Source organism: Orbicella franksi, chromosome 12 (assembly GCF_964199315.1).
Source record: "Orbicella franksi chromosome 12, jaOrbFran1.1, whole genome shotgun sequence".
Lineage (NCBI taxonomy): Eukaryota > Metazoa > Cnidaria > Anthozoa > Scleractinia > Merulinidae > Orbicella > Orbicella franksi.
Window position 1 is genome coordinate 4,143,915 of NC_138156.1, and position 16,627 is coordinate 4,160,541.

The 16,627-nt window shown below is 40.8% G+C and overlaps 2 long non-coding RNA genes across 2 annotated transcripts; both read right to left on the bottom strand.

The window, feature by feature from the left end:
* Positions 1-3,618: 3,618 nt before the first annotated feature.
* LOC145464336 (uncharacterized) lies at positions 3,619-6,055 on the bottom strand. Its single transcript, XR_014041417.1, has 3 exons — positions 4,997-6,055; positions 4,635-4,694; positions 3,619-3,931 (listed from the first exon to the last, which is right to left on the bottom strand). It is a non-coding gene; the product is annotated as an uncharacterized LOC145464336 (long non-coding RNA).
* A 5,819-nt stretch (positions 6,056-11,874) lies between these two features.
* Positions 11,875-15,291, bottom strand: LOC145463167 (uncharacterized). The gene is made up of 4 exons (XR_014041297.1): positions 14,828-15,291; positions 13,181-13,315; positions 12,701-12,760; positions 11,875-12,510 (listed from the first exon to the last, which is right to left on the bottom strand). It is a non-coding gene; the product is annotated as an uncharacterized LOC145463167 (long non-coding RNA).
* Between the last annotated feature and the right edge of the window lie 1,336 nt (positions 15,292-16,627).

Consider the following 16,627-nt stretch of genomic DNA (forward strand, 5'->3'; position numbering starts at 1 on the left):
CCCAGGTGAGCAGGAACATGGTTTTGTTCCCCTTCTTGGCCACTTTGCCATTTTTTGATACTTCGGCGAGAGTGCTGGCGAAGTGGTTTTTGATCAGATTCAGGTCGTACGAGCCTGAGTTGAAGCCAACGACAGGGACCTGGTTGCACCATTCATTAATTTTTTGTTGCTGGTCTTTTGTCAGCAGGTGCATGTCTTCTGGCACAAACTCCGCTCTCACCTGGTCCTGGATGTTTTTCTCGCGTCTCTCCAGCTCTTTCAGGAACTTGCGGACCAGCTCCGCGGGGTTTCTTTCGCAGATGTGGGTGGGCTCTCTTTCAAGAGTGTCCCCGACGCTCACGGAGATCGGCACGTGCGCGTTTTCTATCGTTAACGTTCCTGTTGGCTCTTTCCGATAGTTTTTTTCGCCATACGCCTCGAAATCACACAAAATACCGTGTGGGTAAGTTTCTGTTTGCTTCTTCGGGAGTTCTCCATTAAGATACCCAACTTCGCAAGACCAAGCCTCGATTACTTTGTAGCCGCTCTTTCGCAGAAATGCGGTACGGTTCACGGTGGCTTGGTACGGTTGTTGGGCTGTTTTACCGTTTGTTATAACCTCCCGTCGGCGCGGATAACATTTTGGGCATCCGTGGAAGGGGCAGCCGTGGTATTGGAATACCGTCCTCGTTTCGTGGTGGTACCCGTCGACAGGAGAAGACTTCATTTTCCCGCTTTCTCGAGGAAGCCATCTCTCGCCCCCATGCCCGCACATTGCGTGGTGGATGTGGATTCCCCGGCGCTTTGCTTCTCGCTCCAGCCACAACACCGCTTGAACGGATGCTGAGCCCTTCGGGGGGTACATCACTTTCTCGAAGGCCGTCAGGGGCGCTTCCACTTTTGTCCCCGGGCAATAGATTACCGTTTTTCCCGCGCTGCAGGTTTGATGGTGGCGTTGCAGATTGCAGGTTTTTGTGAATTTCTGCCCGCATTGCGTGCATGCATAGGTTTTCGCCAGCTTTGCGATGTCTTTTATCAAGAAAGCGTGGCCTTCGTAGACTCCTATCGTCAAAATCTTTTTAAGTTTGGGGTTCGGGTTTATTCTGAGTTGCCAAACCACTTCGCCGTCTTCCAGACGCTCAAGCTCGTAGACACGTATTCCGAGCTAAGATGAGACGTGCGAGCCCTCATTCAGATGGGCTTCCACCTTGTCCAGCTCATCCAGAGACGTTTTTCCGAAGTTTTCTGGAATGGTTTTTAGTTTGTAGAAACTCTGGGCGAGACTTCGGGCTTCTTTTGTGCAACGGTCTGTGCGCGCCCCTCGGTGCACAGCGATGCACCGCCATAGGCACAGGTTGTCTTTGTACATGTCCAACGCCACCATCGCCCGGCTATGGGCAAGGTTGCGCAGCCAGCCAGGCAAAGGCCCTGTTCCCACCAAAGGCTGCCTGTTAAGCACAACCTTCAGGTCAACGTTGAAAAAGTTTTCAAAAACCCACTTCGTGTTGGGCCTTTCAACTCTTTCAAGGTCGAGACGCAGTTCTTCCTGGCGGCTAAGCCATTCTCCCGCGTCTTCCTGTTTGTTGAACCACTGTGAGCCCTTGGGGTTCGAGTAGTACACGATCACAGTTCCATCCTCAATGTTGCGCAACTGGTACGCGAAAACGTGCCTCAGATAGAACGACGTGCTTACTCTTTCACGAAGCCTCGACATAAAGTCTGGTGTTAGGTTTCTCCCCAGACCTTTGATGAAGCGCCATCGAATGAAACGCCGGCCTGTACTCTCTTCCCCTTCTTTCTCTGCGTCATCGAACAGATCAAGAATCTCCTTCTGGTAGTCTGCCACTGTTCGGGTTTTCCGCGCAGGGAAGGGGTCGTACTCCCTCAGAAGCGCTTGCGCTTTTCTCGACTTTCTTTGGCGTGGAGGGGCTCTTGGCTGGTAAGGATTCGGAAGTAGTGGCTTTTGCAGACGCGCCTGCGTTTCTTGAGAAATTGGTTCATCCAGCACGTTCTGGACAACCTTTCTTACCGCTGGCGCGTTTTCTGCAAGAAGTTGATCCAAATACTGCAATGTCGCTGGATCTATTTTCGCGAGTTCTTCTTCCAGTCTTTCTTCGTACCTTCGGTTGTTGGAAGCCATAGTTCCTTGCGGTATAATACAAACCCTCATTTCTCCAATTGGGTTGACTTTAGCTCGAGAAGAGCGAGCTCGAAAGCTTTCTTCGCTTTTTCACGTTTCCGCGTTAGCCGCTGACTTGCGTTTTTTCCTCCGCATCCCCTGCAGAACCGGTAGTAACATAGCACCCCGACCCCGCAGACCCGACATGAGGCTGACATTCTCATCCCTTTCTTTTGCTGGTAGTTGTGCCGCTTGCAAAAGGTCCCGTAACAACGCTTCCCGCAGCTTTCTTTCCGGCCCCGCATCAGCCACGCGCACTTGTTTGGCGCTCGAGACATCCCGGCTCGGGCGGTATAGCAGCGGGCTCGCTTGTTTCTAATATGGGGCCCTCCTTTGTTGTAAGTAGTATAGGGGGAGTCAAACAAATACTGTTTCAAAGAGGGAGCTGAATTTCACCGTTTCGCAGCCCCCAGGTTCAACCGGCCCGAGCATGTGAGGGCCGGACTTGACGGTGGGGGCTGCGATAAGGTGAAATAAAGCTCCCTCTGCGAAACGGTATTTGTTTGACTCCCCCTATACTACTGTCCAAAGCGCTAACTATCGGGCCACCGCGCCTGCCACAACGACTTGCAATGTGACAAGCCAGCATTCGTACAAGCGACATTTTCAGATAATTTATTTTTTATATGTCAGCAACAACAACAACAACAGCAACAACAGCCCTTTATTTAAACACGATTTTGTTGAAAGCAAAAGGTTTGCTTGTGGGGTCGTGTATCTAGCTAAGTGTTTAAGGCGCAGTAATGATATTAATAATATACGTATTTATTCACATCAATAAAACTTTACATCCGTTACTTTCTCGCTTTGCGTTTGAATCGAGGTCGCATTGAAGTACAGTTGTGTAATAAAAACGTCTTTTCTAGCTTTGTAGAGAATTGCTTGAAATTATTAGTATAGTACCTTGATGCAGTGTTCCAAAGTAGCTGTCGATTGTTTTTTTATACAAACAAAATCGCGGAGTCTCGATGATTATCTTTATAATTGTCTGTCAGATGTCTCCCATCTGACAGACGTTGTGTTTTCACTTAATCTTAGTTTAATAGTTCTTAATTTGAAAACGAGTGCAAATTAACAAATAATTTGGACAGTTTAACACGAGAGAGGGCTTCACGCTTCTCCATTGTGTAAAATTAAAAAATTTTCAGAGAATACCTAATTGGACATGCCTCGCAACACCACACAATTTTGGTGGCGTCAAAATGTTCACTATCCAATTTTCCCAGTTCGAAAGCTCTGCAGTCTGATTACAAATAATATAAGGACGCCAATTGTTGATATACATATTTACATATTTAAAAGGAGAAAGGTGATGAGCAGAAATAAACTCATTTGTAAAAGGGTTTTGTGATTATATATGGTGAAATTCTCAGGACTGAAACTGAAAGAAATGTAGAGCGACTACAGTGTACTGACGAGAAATAATAGTTCACACATAACATTGTGGCTCCACATGCAGTGTATAAAGCAGGTTTAAACCCTTAAAGTTAAATCGATTCTAGAAACTTTACGAATAATTCATTTTCATTGCATGGAGAGCGCTTTTTGATCGGACATTTAAAGAGAATTATTTGTTTCGCCATGGTTCTTTCTTTTATTTAGTTAGAAATTCATCAATTTATTTAGCAGTACTACATCTTTTATTTGAGAATACGTTTTTTCAAGAACAAGTTCATTTCAGCCTTTGTTCTTCTTTTGTTAAATTGATCGTCAACAGGTCCTCTTGGCAAGCTCACAGAGGTGATTCCTTCGAACACGTACTACGTCAGAGTCCTTTGAACACAAAAGAAATCAACAGGATAAAGATGTATAGAACGATTTCCCATGACGTCATGGCGGCCATGTTTGTGTTACATCCAAAAATGAAATTCCCTCGTTTACTCTTGATGTAAGTTCCTTTCTTATGTGAAACTTCCCTCAGTTCGGTAACAACATTATACCCCCGTGAAAACGCTCTACTGATACTTGATCAGAAAATACAAGGCATAAAAGAAAAAGATAAAACTTGCTCAAGTGGAGTTGATTTGTAATGTATGAAACGCGAAAGACTGTGTTTGACCACATTTAATTTCAAACAAGGAGGAGAGAGTTGAAAATGAGACGCGCGGCGAAGTATTTTTGACGAACTTCGAGGTGTTTGTCTTGAGTGTTTGATATATCTTCTCAATCGACACTAAATCTAAGGAGAAAACGGAAGAATAAAATCGTAAAAATGTATGCCAATTAAGATCAGATATCCAAGTACTGTCACGGTCATGATTTTCTTTGTTTAAACTTACAATTGATGAATTATTAATGAGCTTGAGAATGCCAGTTGAGAAATGAGATCCGAGATCTGAAAATCTACTTTTAGCTGAGAATTCACCAAAAACAGTTAACTGATAGTTGATATCCCAGTATCCCCATCCAGACCCTCGTATACGATCAGGAGCCAAAGGGATTTGATGCTATGGAACGAAGAATAGTGTTAATTTACCTCTTGGGCCAGTCGAAAATTCCTTGTTCCAAGAGGTAGCACATTGCTCTCTTCCGAAAGCTTGAAATTAAAGAAGACAGAATATATTTCGATCATTATTGACTATAATGTGTGCGTTAAATTCATTCTGTACACAGTGGAAGTCTTCTGCCTTCAGTGACAGACAGCGACAGATAGTCAGCCAGCCAGTCAGCCAGTCAGTCAGTCAGTTAGTCATTCAGTCAGTCAGCCAGTTAGTCAGTTAGTCAGTCAAGTAGGAACGTAGATCGGGAGTCACTCGCTCACTCACCAACTCACACATTCAACACTTCTCTTGTTGTAACTTGCTTTGTTCGTTTTCTAATGTATTTAGCTATTTTTACCTGTTTAGTGGATCGCTTGCCCTTTGGAGCAGATGCGCTGTTGAAGCTTTGACCTTCGGTAATCATACTTGCCAGTAATACAAGGGTAAATAAGAACACTTTAAGTTTGGCATTCATCCTTATAATAGCTGGCTGCAATACAACAGAAATAGATGATGATCACCTGGATGCTGAAAACGCTGTGAACGAGTTTTCCTTCAATCGGTTCAATATAAGGTTTGCGAGGAATGTAACCAGATACACTTCGTCGGGGCTAATAGGAGATAAGCTCCTACCTGTTGAATTTCGCATGTCATAAGGAAACGCCAAGGGTAATCATTGTGCAACAGTCTTGCGGCAGATAATGAGGAAATTGAATGCGCGCAATTAAAGGGAAAACTCTGAGAGAATTGTTTGCGAAGGTGGTCATGTTTATCCAAACCTCAGCAAACACTCCATCCGGCCCGGAATCTTTGTTTACATATTGTGGTGCTTAGAGTAGACTCAACTTTCGAAATTTGCACAGATTATGAAACCATTGTAGGACTTGGCCTGAGTTTCTTATTAGGCAGGAAGGCTGCGTAACTGCAACCTTTTAACGATGTGTGCGGGGGAGATTTCTTACCTCCACTAGTCTTGAAACTTGAAGAACACGTGCAGGGTGATTTTAATGAATTGCATCACGCATCCTTGCTGCGTGTAATTTTTCACGACATTCATTAGCGCGTACGCACGTACACAACGTATTGTGAGACTCTCTTCAAGCTAATCTCGACAGGAAAAAAAAAATTGTCCTTTATCTCCTAAACGAGCACAGTAAACCTCCCACTCACTTTTTTCAAAGCATACTTAACATTACAAACGGTTGACTGCATTATGTCGCAATTTAAAAATCACCTTTTTCAAAAATTTAAACGTGGTGCAACACATTATTGACTCAAAACTGAATAGAGTAGAAATCCAGCTAGTTCAGTTTAAATTAGATCACTGAGGCTGGTTAGATCGAGTAAGAATTTGAACTTATTAATCTTTTTCATCGTCGAGAATTTTTTGAAAAAAAGCTTTTCACTTATCTCTCTCTCTCTCAATTGATTTAATTTCCTTTCTCCACTTTAAAACTGAAGAGTTTTTTTCGCAGCAGGTTCATCAATACGCAATCTTAGAATACACCAAGTGACAAGTGATTTAGTAAGTCTTATTTTTAACCCCTTTTCAACGAATACATCGGGAGGTCAAATTTGTTAGCTTGATAATATTAAAGCTTGAACACCGACATACTAATATTAAATCAATTAATGGTTTCATGGCCCCTTTGAGTAACTATTTTAATCGATGAAGAAGTTAATTATGCGGAATAATTATATTATGATGAGAAATGGTAATGTAATAGTCATGCTAATGGCTAATGAGAAACGTCCGACTCCCACGTCCTCTATCGATAACGCCCCCAGAGATATCCGTTTAGGAAGGAAGGAAAGGTGAATTGCAGCGTTTTAAACTGTCCTTGTTTACACACGCCTTACGTGGAAGACTAGCAATGTACTCAATCAGTGTGCTCAATCTTTACCATTTAAAATCGTAAATGAAAGATAAAGAATCAAACGTGTCTTATTTGCCATTTCACAAAAATAAAACAATGAAACCTTCAGTGAGTTTAAATCTGCTGAGAAACGTGCGCGCCTTCAAGTCACTTTCTTCGCGACAATCATAAGCGCTTTTTTTTCTTCAGAAACGACCTTTTTCGAGCTAAACATGTTTCTCTTATAAAATGCCAAAATCATATGCCAAAATCGTGTTCAATAAATAATCTCTCTGATAATATCTTGTAATTGTTCTCTAATATCAGTGGGTTTGGCTTTGTGAACTGTTTTATCAGATGATCGCGCCAGTTCATCAGTTGACGGGACAAAGAAACAGAATATAAATTTCATGGGGAGTTATTAAAATACCCTCAACCTTCAAAACTGGACTTAACACAATCGTAAAGTCATGAATCGAAAATTTCAGATAATACCTTCTTTGAAAGTCATTTACTTTTCGTGAGTGGAGGGTTATCCTTATGGAAATCTCCCTAACAAAACTTTTAGAATTCATATGTGCAGTGATGAGATCATAAGCGAGAAACACGTGTTGTCTAGTGTTAATGGAATTAATTTATACAGTCATGAATAAATGCTATCTTAGGCTTCCACCGTGGGTTCCGTTCAAAAAGAAAAATGTGAAGAGTTTTCCGCCATTCAGAGATCACTCCATTAGTGTAATTGTAAACCTTGGTGAATACCAATAATCACCTGATAATACGAAAGGAAGGAAAGCCGCACACAAAGGTTTTAATTGATTTCATCTTTATTTTTAATAATGAGGTTTGGCTTCAGTGCTATTGTTTTACAAAGGGAGAACCTCTCAGGTTCTTACAGGCTTTTACTGAGGAAGAACGTTTAAACATTGCTAGTCATTTATGAAAAAAGCGCCCACGCGTAAATAAATAAGCTCCACTAAAGAATGATATATGTTGTCACTCAGTTGTAACATCTTTAACGCAAACGTGTCTGTAATAAGAAGTCGTTTCTGTCCTGGGGATTATTTCTACAAATGCAAATGCAAATACAAATGTCTTTATATCTTTCTCCCCAGTTCAAATATATGATCTTTCAAATATTCACTTGCACAGATTTCTCCGGCGGTCACAAAGATGTCACTCTGCATGATGTAAGCGCTAGGGTTTGCACGTACCAACAACGAGTATATTAATTTTTAAGGTACCCAAATTCTCAATGAACCAATCAAAATTCGTGTCTACTGTCCTGATATCCTGCGATATCAAGTCACTGACCCGATATGGTGGGATCTTTGGCCCAATTTGGGAACGGCGGTAAAGGATACTGACCTAATCGTAGCATTTGTGGTACGCTTCGGCGGTATATATATCACGCTCGTTTGGTCTTTTCAAAGAATATGCCTCGATCTTCCATAAGTACGAACCATGGCTCTGACATGTACCACCGAAGCGTACCACAATAGTTACGATTAGGTATAAGACGTAACCATTTGACGGCTGGCTCACTCTAAGTTTGTTTCATTGTCGACTTCCCCGGCAGTATTCCAATTTTCATCTTTAAATGTGTTCAACTAATCCCCTCTTGCGATCGGGATCATGAACCGATCCATGTTTGGCGGGTATTTTTCGACTTTTAGGACACGAGGGAAGTTGAGACAAGCACAGGAAAAGCGTAATAGTTTCTCGGGGCGCGCATAGAAGTTGGCCAGTTGTGCCCCTAAAAAGACTTCTTTCAATTGTGTCGAATTTTGCCAAAGATTATTATATGCCAAAGTTCACAAATTATGCTTGTAGATTCCACTTAAACTTATGTTCCCAAAATGACATCGTTCCTGTGTATATAACAGCAAAAAGGTAATTCCGAAGGAAATAATTACCATGTTTAGCTCAGATGTTTTTCGAATATGGCATTTTCATAAATTTTATTGGTTAGCTTTTATTGGTAGCCAGGTCTAACCAGGCAAGTTAAAATTCCCAGATCTGCTGGATAAGTAAATAAACAGAATTTACAATTGCAGTTTTCTAATGCCGTGTTATGACCGTGTAGCAAAAGCAAGAAGAAAGTTTTTAAAGGAGTTACCTTTAAATGGTAGGAAACCTGAAAATAACTGTTTAATAAGACAGAAAACCACTAAAGAGATAATGATAAACCATAAAAGAATAAGGATGGCTAAGGATGGAGAAGATTAACATGGATTACAAACGACGAATTTGAAAAATTGAGGCTAAACTTCTCAATATGCGCAAAACGTGACTGAGCTCCTTTAAGTTATAATGCTTTAAAAAGTGCGAACATTGTATTAATAATGCTATAGCTTTGTCAAAAACAGCTGCGTGATTGGGTCTGTACGAGTCTTTTAATTTCTAACTGGCCTTGTAGTGTTGCTTCACACTGTATCATGACGTGAAAGATTTGGTAGAGTTACCTATGTTTGTCCACGCATAAGTCGTTTAAATTTAGTACATAGCTATGTAGTATCGATCTCTGATACTCTACTTAGCGAAAATGAAGTTTCAAGTGTATAGAAAGATACAGTATTGGTTAAAAAATATTGTTCAAGTCTATCGCAGAGATACCTCCCAGCATTAAGTTCGCCGGTACCCATTTATACACCTGGGTAGAGAGAGGCACTGTGAAGGCAAACTGCCTTACCCAAGACCAAATCACAGTGACCTCGTCCAGGGCTCGATCCCAGACTACTCGATCCAGAATGCAACGCGCTAACCATTAGGCCGCTGCGCCTCCCACAGCGACTTGCCACGTGACAAGTCAACACTCGCACAAGCGATATTTTCAGATAATTTCTTTTTTATATAGATCTCCCATCTGACAGACGTTGTGTGTTCACTTAATCTCACCTTGCTTAATCGCAATTTGTTGCATTAATACTTAATTTGGATACGAGTGCACATCAATGCATAATTTGGACAGTTTAACCCACGAGATACTTCACAATATAATTAAATCATATTACAAACAATAGGTCTTCATGCTTGTCCATTTTGATGTAAATAACAGAACGAAAAAAAACATCAGAAAAATACAAATTGGACCTTGCTCACAACACAACGCAATTTTGTTGATTTTCTTGATCCAATTTATTTCCAATTCGACAGTTTTGTAGTCCGATTACAAGTAATATGTGAACGACAATTCTTGACATTAATGATTTTTAGAAAACAGTCCTAAGAAAATACGCGCGCTGATTGGTTACACCCGCTTTCAGTGTTACGTGCATAGGCGACATCTTTCGACATGCTATGTAAACGGCTGAAAGACCGTTTACCCGTGAAACTGGCAATTTTTCCGGTTATTAGCGGAACAAATGACAAGTATATGATAATTACTGAACTCAAATGAATGAAAAAGATTGTGGACTCCCGATTTACGGGATAATTCAAGTGAATTTAGTGTAGTCGATCGGCTCTCAATAGTGACTTCCGGTAGAATTGGGCCGCTACTGCTCAGTTAATATTCGAAAGATGTACACATTCAAAACAGTCGATTTATCTCTCACAGAATGACTTCTTGATCTCCTAACCTTAGTTTGATGTCAAATAAATCCATCTTTCATGACTAAAAGTTGAGTTTGACCATAAAGAAGCCCGTTGTGCTTACATTTTGACGTAGGTTGGTTACATAGCATGTCGAAAGATGGCATGTCGAAAGATAGTTGCTATGCACGTAACACTGAAAGCGGGTGTAAAAATCGTGTTTCCATAACTCGATAAAAACACAGAACTACCACGAGCTGTTGACCTAATGATGGCGCGAACAAAGAGAATTTACATTTTGATAATCAAAGTTAACAAGTTGTTTTCCTTTTTTTTCGTCGCGGTGTTTTCTAAAAGAAATAAAAAACATGTTCTCCGTGTTTCTATCGAGTTATACAAACACTCGTGAAAGCTTGGGAGAACTTGTAAAAGCTGTGGAAACACTTGCTTGCGGCTCGTGGTCCGGCAGCATTTCTCGTTCTCCCAAACTTCCCCTCGTGCTTCTATAACTCGACAGAAACACGGTACATGTTTACTATTTCTTAAATATTTCTCCTTTAAACTTTGGAAGTAATGTAGTGTAAGGTAGTGCAATGTAGTTTAAATATAGTTTAATGTAGTATGATATAATATGCTGAATTATTGTAACATAGTCCTGTGCCATTTAAAATAGTGTATCAAAACAACAACAAAAATTCTCCTATAAACATGTTCAGGAATTGAACCGTGTGGGTAAGATCAAATCACATTTCGTTATTATGGGAAGTTTGACGGTAATCATCGTACGGTTTTATTTTTCTTTTGAATGTATTTGAAAGCAGAAAGGTGACAAGCTGAAATGAACTCATTTCCAAAAGGGTATTGTGATAATGGTGAAATTCTCAGAATTGACATTGAAAGAAATGTAGAGCGACTACAGTGTAGTGAGGAGAAATAAATAGTTCGCATATAAGATTGATGCTCTACCATGCAGTGTTTAAAGCAAGTTTAAAGGCCGAGACACACTATGCTACAAATCGCGGTGACAAGTCGCTCCGTGGCTGCGACAAGTCGCCTCGTCTGCACTGCTGCTGCGACAAGTCGCTGCGACAAGCTAGACACTTGTTCGGTGCACGGAAGCGAATTTAGAAGAGGGAAAATGTGAACTAGTTTTCAAATCTAACATGGCGGACCAGCGAATACAGCGAAGGTCAAACAAAAAGAAGCTTTTAGTTCTGTTAATGATGCTGTTACATGACGAAGAATATAAACATGTCGAAAGAAGATGCTGGACACGACAATGGATGTCAAGAAGAGAAGAAAGAGGGGCTTATTACGCTATTTTTAAGGAACTGGCCATCGTGGTTGTTTATGTTGTTCCACATGTGCGGTCGCCATTTTGAATGGTTTTCTAAGGGATCATGGGAAAATAATTGACGCTCCCTCATTGGTTGATTTAAATTTTGTCTCAGCGACTTGTCGCAGAAGCGTACACACGCTGCGACAAGGCTGTTTGCGCTTGTCGCTGCGATACGTCGCACGAATTCAAACCAGTTTGAATTCGTGCGACAGATCGCAGCGACAAAATTCTGTCTCAGCGACAATGATTTTCACATGTCACACGAGGCGATTTGTTGCAGCAACCTGTCACGGCGACGTGTCGCAGCGATTTGTCGCATAGTGTGTCTCGGCCTTAAACCCTTAGGGTTAAACCGATCCCAGAAACTTAACGAAATAATTCATTTCATCGGTGACCAGTGAGGAGAATTAAGGAATCCAAAAGAAGTTCGAGTAACACGTGGACAAAAACTCTGTACCGAGATTATTTACATTGTATTTCAATCTTCTATGCGACTATATGTTAGATATCTTCTCCAAAAAAAAAAAAAATCATTTCTAACAACACTAAATGTCGAAAACAAATTTTGAACTTTGTATGAAACACTTGGAAGTACTGGTGAAATGAAACTGATGATGAAGTTTTCCTGTGTACAGTTTCTCTGAACTTTGAAATTTATTTCCTCGAGTTCCCATGGGAAATTGTTGTCGATGTTATTTGAGGCAACTATATTTATATATGTGAAAAGGACTGTAAAATACCTAAGTTATTCTGGTACCAGATCTTTGTCCACTTAGAACTGAAATTGCTCGATCTCCCATCGGATTTCCTCTTAATATGTTGCACTTAACATTGTTGCTCCACTAAGCAATGTTTGTGGTAGGTTTAACCCTTTGAGTACGTATAACCGATCCTAGAAACTTAGAAATAATTCATTTCTTTTGAATGGAGATCGCTTTCCTACTGGACATTTGAAGACAAATAGTATGTTTGGCCATGGGTTATTCTTTTATTTCAATTCAACAATCTATTTAGTCGAGAATTGGTTATTTTGAGAATAGGCAAGAATAAGTTCTTTTACGCCTTTTGTTAAATTGATCGTCAACAGGTCCTCTTGGCAAGCTCACAGAGGTGATTCCTTCGAACACGTACTACGTCAGAGTCCTTTGAACACACAAAAAAATCAGCAGTTAAACAAATAGATTCCATGTTGCCGTGCGTCTGTTCAGTAATAGATCACAGATGACGTGTAAATGTGGTAGGAACAAAAAAGTGGCACACGAGGCGATAGGGTAATACAGGTTTATGTCTGTCCTAATCAAGGCTTTGGAATAAACTATTTGTGTTAATTTACCTCTTGATCCAGTCGAAAATGTCTTTCTCTAAGAGGCAGCACTTTGTTCACTTCCGAAAGCTTAAAATTAAAGAAGACAGACCATATTTCGATCATTATTGATTATATTGTGGGCGTGCAATGCATTCTGTGGGCAATTGAAGCTTTCGGTTTAGTTTCAGTCAGTCAGTCAGTCAGTCAGTCGGTCGGTCGGTCGATCAGTCGGTCAGTCATTGGTCAGTCAGTCAGTCAGTCGGTCAGTCGGTCAGTCGGTCAGTCGGTCAGTCGGTCAGTCGGTCAGTCGGTCAGTCAGTCAGTCAGGTCAGTCAGTCAGTCAGTCAGTCAGTCGGTCCGTCGGTCGGTCGGTCCGTCAGTCAGTCAGTGAGTCAGTCAGTCAGTCGGTCGGTCAGTCAGTCAGTCAGTCGGTCAGTCGGTCAGTCAGTCAATCAGTCAGTCAGTCGGTCAGTTGGCCAGTCGGTTAGTTGGTCAGTCTAGTTTTACCTGTTTAGTGGATCGCTTGCGTCCTACTCCGCCATGTGCGCTGGTGAAACTTTCACCCTCGGTAACTATACTTGCCAGTAATACAACGGTAAATAACAACACCTTCAGTTTGTTATTCATCCTAATAATGGCTGGCTGCAATACAACAGAAAACTATCAGTGATAATGACCTGAATACTGAAAACGCCGTGAAGGAGTTTTCATTAAATCTGTTCATTATAGCGGAGCTCCTGCGAGCCGAAGACGTATGAATGGAGCCCCATACCTTAGAAAGTTTGGTAACCCATCGATCTAAAAAACTTTGATTGTCACGTGACTGTTCGTACGTACGAAAGTCCGTCTGTCCCTACGCTAGGAGATAAGCTCATACCTGTTGAATTTCACGTGTCATATAGGTCTTATAGGGAAGTTCGCGAAAGTGAAAGTGTAATCATAGACATTGAATTCGCGCAATTAAAGAGAAACTCCGAGAGAATTGTTTGTGAAGGTGATCATGTTAATCCAAAACCTCAACAAAAACTCCATCCGGCCCGGAATCTTTGTTTAGATATTCTGGTGCTAGAGTAGGAATACCTCAACTTTCAGCATTTGCACAGATTATGAAACCGTTGTAGGACTTGGTCAGAGTTTCTTATTAATCAGGAAAGTTAATCGCATGTCATTATCGTGCGCGCACGTTCGCAACATCGTGAGACTTCGTTCAAGCTAATTTCGTCAGGGAAATAAATGCTCGTTTTTCTTCCAAACGACCTAGGTGACCCCTCTCATAGTTTTTAATTACAAATAATTAAAAGTACTCAAAGGTGTACGTGAATAGCGATCAACAGGTTAGACATCATCACCCCTTGGTAACTACCTTACTAACCAAGGCAACAAATGTTTCTCAGAAACATTTGTTGCCTTAAAGTTTAAGGTTACACCGGGAATAAAAGCGAATAGACAAATTATATACAAAGCAATTCTCCTTACTTTTACTGTCCACTTAACTTGTTGTAAGAGCAATCTTCGCTAATTTACAGAGAATCTGTTGCAAACCTAAAACCAGGAGGGCTTTTCATTTGCGTGGAAAAACCGGTGAGAATTCTCCGCTAAACGGAGCAGTACAAATTTTCTGTAAACAAAGTAAGACAGGATGAGTCTGTACCTTTAATTTGACAACATTTGAAAATCTTACAATGGAAAGGACTGCTTCTTTTCATGTCCCACCGAATCGACTGCGTTTTTTTATCAAGGAGTATGAGAATAGTGTAAAAAAGCAAATGTTATAAGGATTTTCCGATTATTCCGGTAAAAGGTATCAGGTCCAAATTTTCCGAAACATTTTCAGTGGAAAGGCTAGTTCCACTTGGTTTGCCACCAGAAAAACTGCTTTATCCATACAAATGGAAAGCGCGCCAGAAACCTCGCGTTACAAAGTTTGTCCTTATCGTAATCCATTTCCATCGTCGCCACGGCTATTCTCATTCACTATTGGCTCCTCTCATTTGTCAAGTACTATTTTACAATATCAAACCACTATTCTTTGGTTTCGCATGATTTAAGCGTGCTATCGTATCGACCCCTCTTTAGCCGCGTTTTACCGTGAGCATGCGTGTTTTCAGACCTTCTATACTGACCAAAAGTTAAAAAAGCTTAGCCCACACGTACCTTAACAAATCTCTGTCTTGTGGTTTCGTTCTTGTCCGACATAGCAAACTACTATCCGAAGTCAAAACGCACTCTTAGGTACCAGAAAAGAGAATAGGGAATATCTTTTGTCTGATACTTTATCTTATGCGTCAGTCTCTTCTAACGTGGCTGACAGCTTTGAGTGTCGAGTAAATTCTCTAACTGACGTTCGCTACCGGTCTAGGACCTGTCTGAAACTGTAAACGACACGATATGGTAGGCCGCCATGACTTCAGTGTAGAAAGCTTTGAATCTGCACAAAGAAAAGTGGCCTTTTCATTAAATATTTGACAAGGAAGGCCATTGTAGCAATTTAATTTCCGATCTCTGATGCTTTTCCTCAAATTTCCAAACATTTCAAATGTTTGAGTCATTCGTACAAATTTCCGGCGGCTCTAGGTCCCTATTTGATGTGTCATGCGAAACATACAATGGGTGTTTCAAGACACAACGCAATAGACAAGTTTACTTAATCGCGGCTGTTATCTATTTGCTTTGTCAAAAACAGCTGCTTGATTAGGTTCTATACAAGTCTTTTAATTTCCAACTAGCCTTTTTGTGCTGTTTCACAACATCAGGCGTGAAACGTTTGGTAGAATTACCGATATGCTTGTCCAAGGTTCAAGTAATTCAAATCGTTCATGTAGATAGTAGCTGTGTAGTATCGATCTCTGACACTTAACTCAGTGAACACAAAGTTTCAAGTGATACTTGAGAAAAATATACACTAAGATGAGCAGCGAAAGATAATGTTGGCTTAAAATCTTGTTCAAGAATTAAACTAAGAAGTATAAATGTCTGCAGTTTGAGTTTCTCAACATGCGCTATCGTTACTAGACATCTTTCCAAGAAAAGGTGATTTCCTATTTTATTTTTGAGGCAAGTTCAACTTTGGCACGAGAATCTGTCGACAAGATTTACCACTAACTTTCGTCTCCACGCCACTAATGAAGCTTGAATGTGTACACTAGATATCCAAACACTTGTTACAATCTTTCCAGCGCTTCCTGATATTATTGTTTCAAGTTGACTGTCTGTTAGCATGTTTGCAAGTGGCTGATTTGCGCTCTGTGATCGTGGGCGGAACAATGTCTTTCTTCCAGAACACTTGAGTATAAATAAATTTCATTACGAAAGATCTGGTTTCGTTAATTTGCCTAAATAGTTATGACAGTTGAGGTCGCGAAAATGTTTTTCTTGGAGAAAGGTAAATATTACCTGTTAAACATAAAACAAATGAAGGATCATTCATTGATCACGTCTCAAAAAATTTCCCACACAAAGGCTTCACCGTCGCGTCGCAGTTTACAAGCTTTTTGCGCAGTCTAGCCGGGAAAAAAAAAGAAAATGCAATGGGGTGAGTTTTTTTGAAAGAAACGTCGTGGTCTTGTGAAGGAATCGGTTTTTTACTCAATCACACACTGGGCCGTAATTATAACTTGATTCGAAAGGACGGTTGTTATTGTGTGAAGTCATATAGAACACGTGCACTATCATTTGGTCAGTTCGGAAAGTAGAGTAATATTTTAGAGTAAGGCCGACTGAAATGATCTGGGAAAGAGGATGAAGTGTTAAACGTAGTACCTTCAGTTACAGAATGAACGCTATTGTTTTTGATCAGTTGCCTCAGCCAGCACTTAGTATTACGAAGCTTAAAGAAACGCGATCTCCTCCTAATATAAACTGGAAATAACTCAGCCGAGCAAGTTGATTTTGTAACGAAAAAAACGCAACACTGTGGTCGAACCTTTAGTAAGCCTATTTCAAGGTAACAATTTG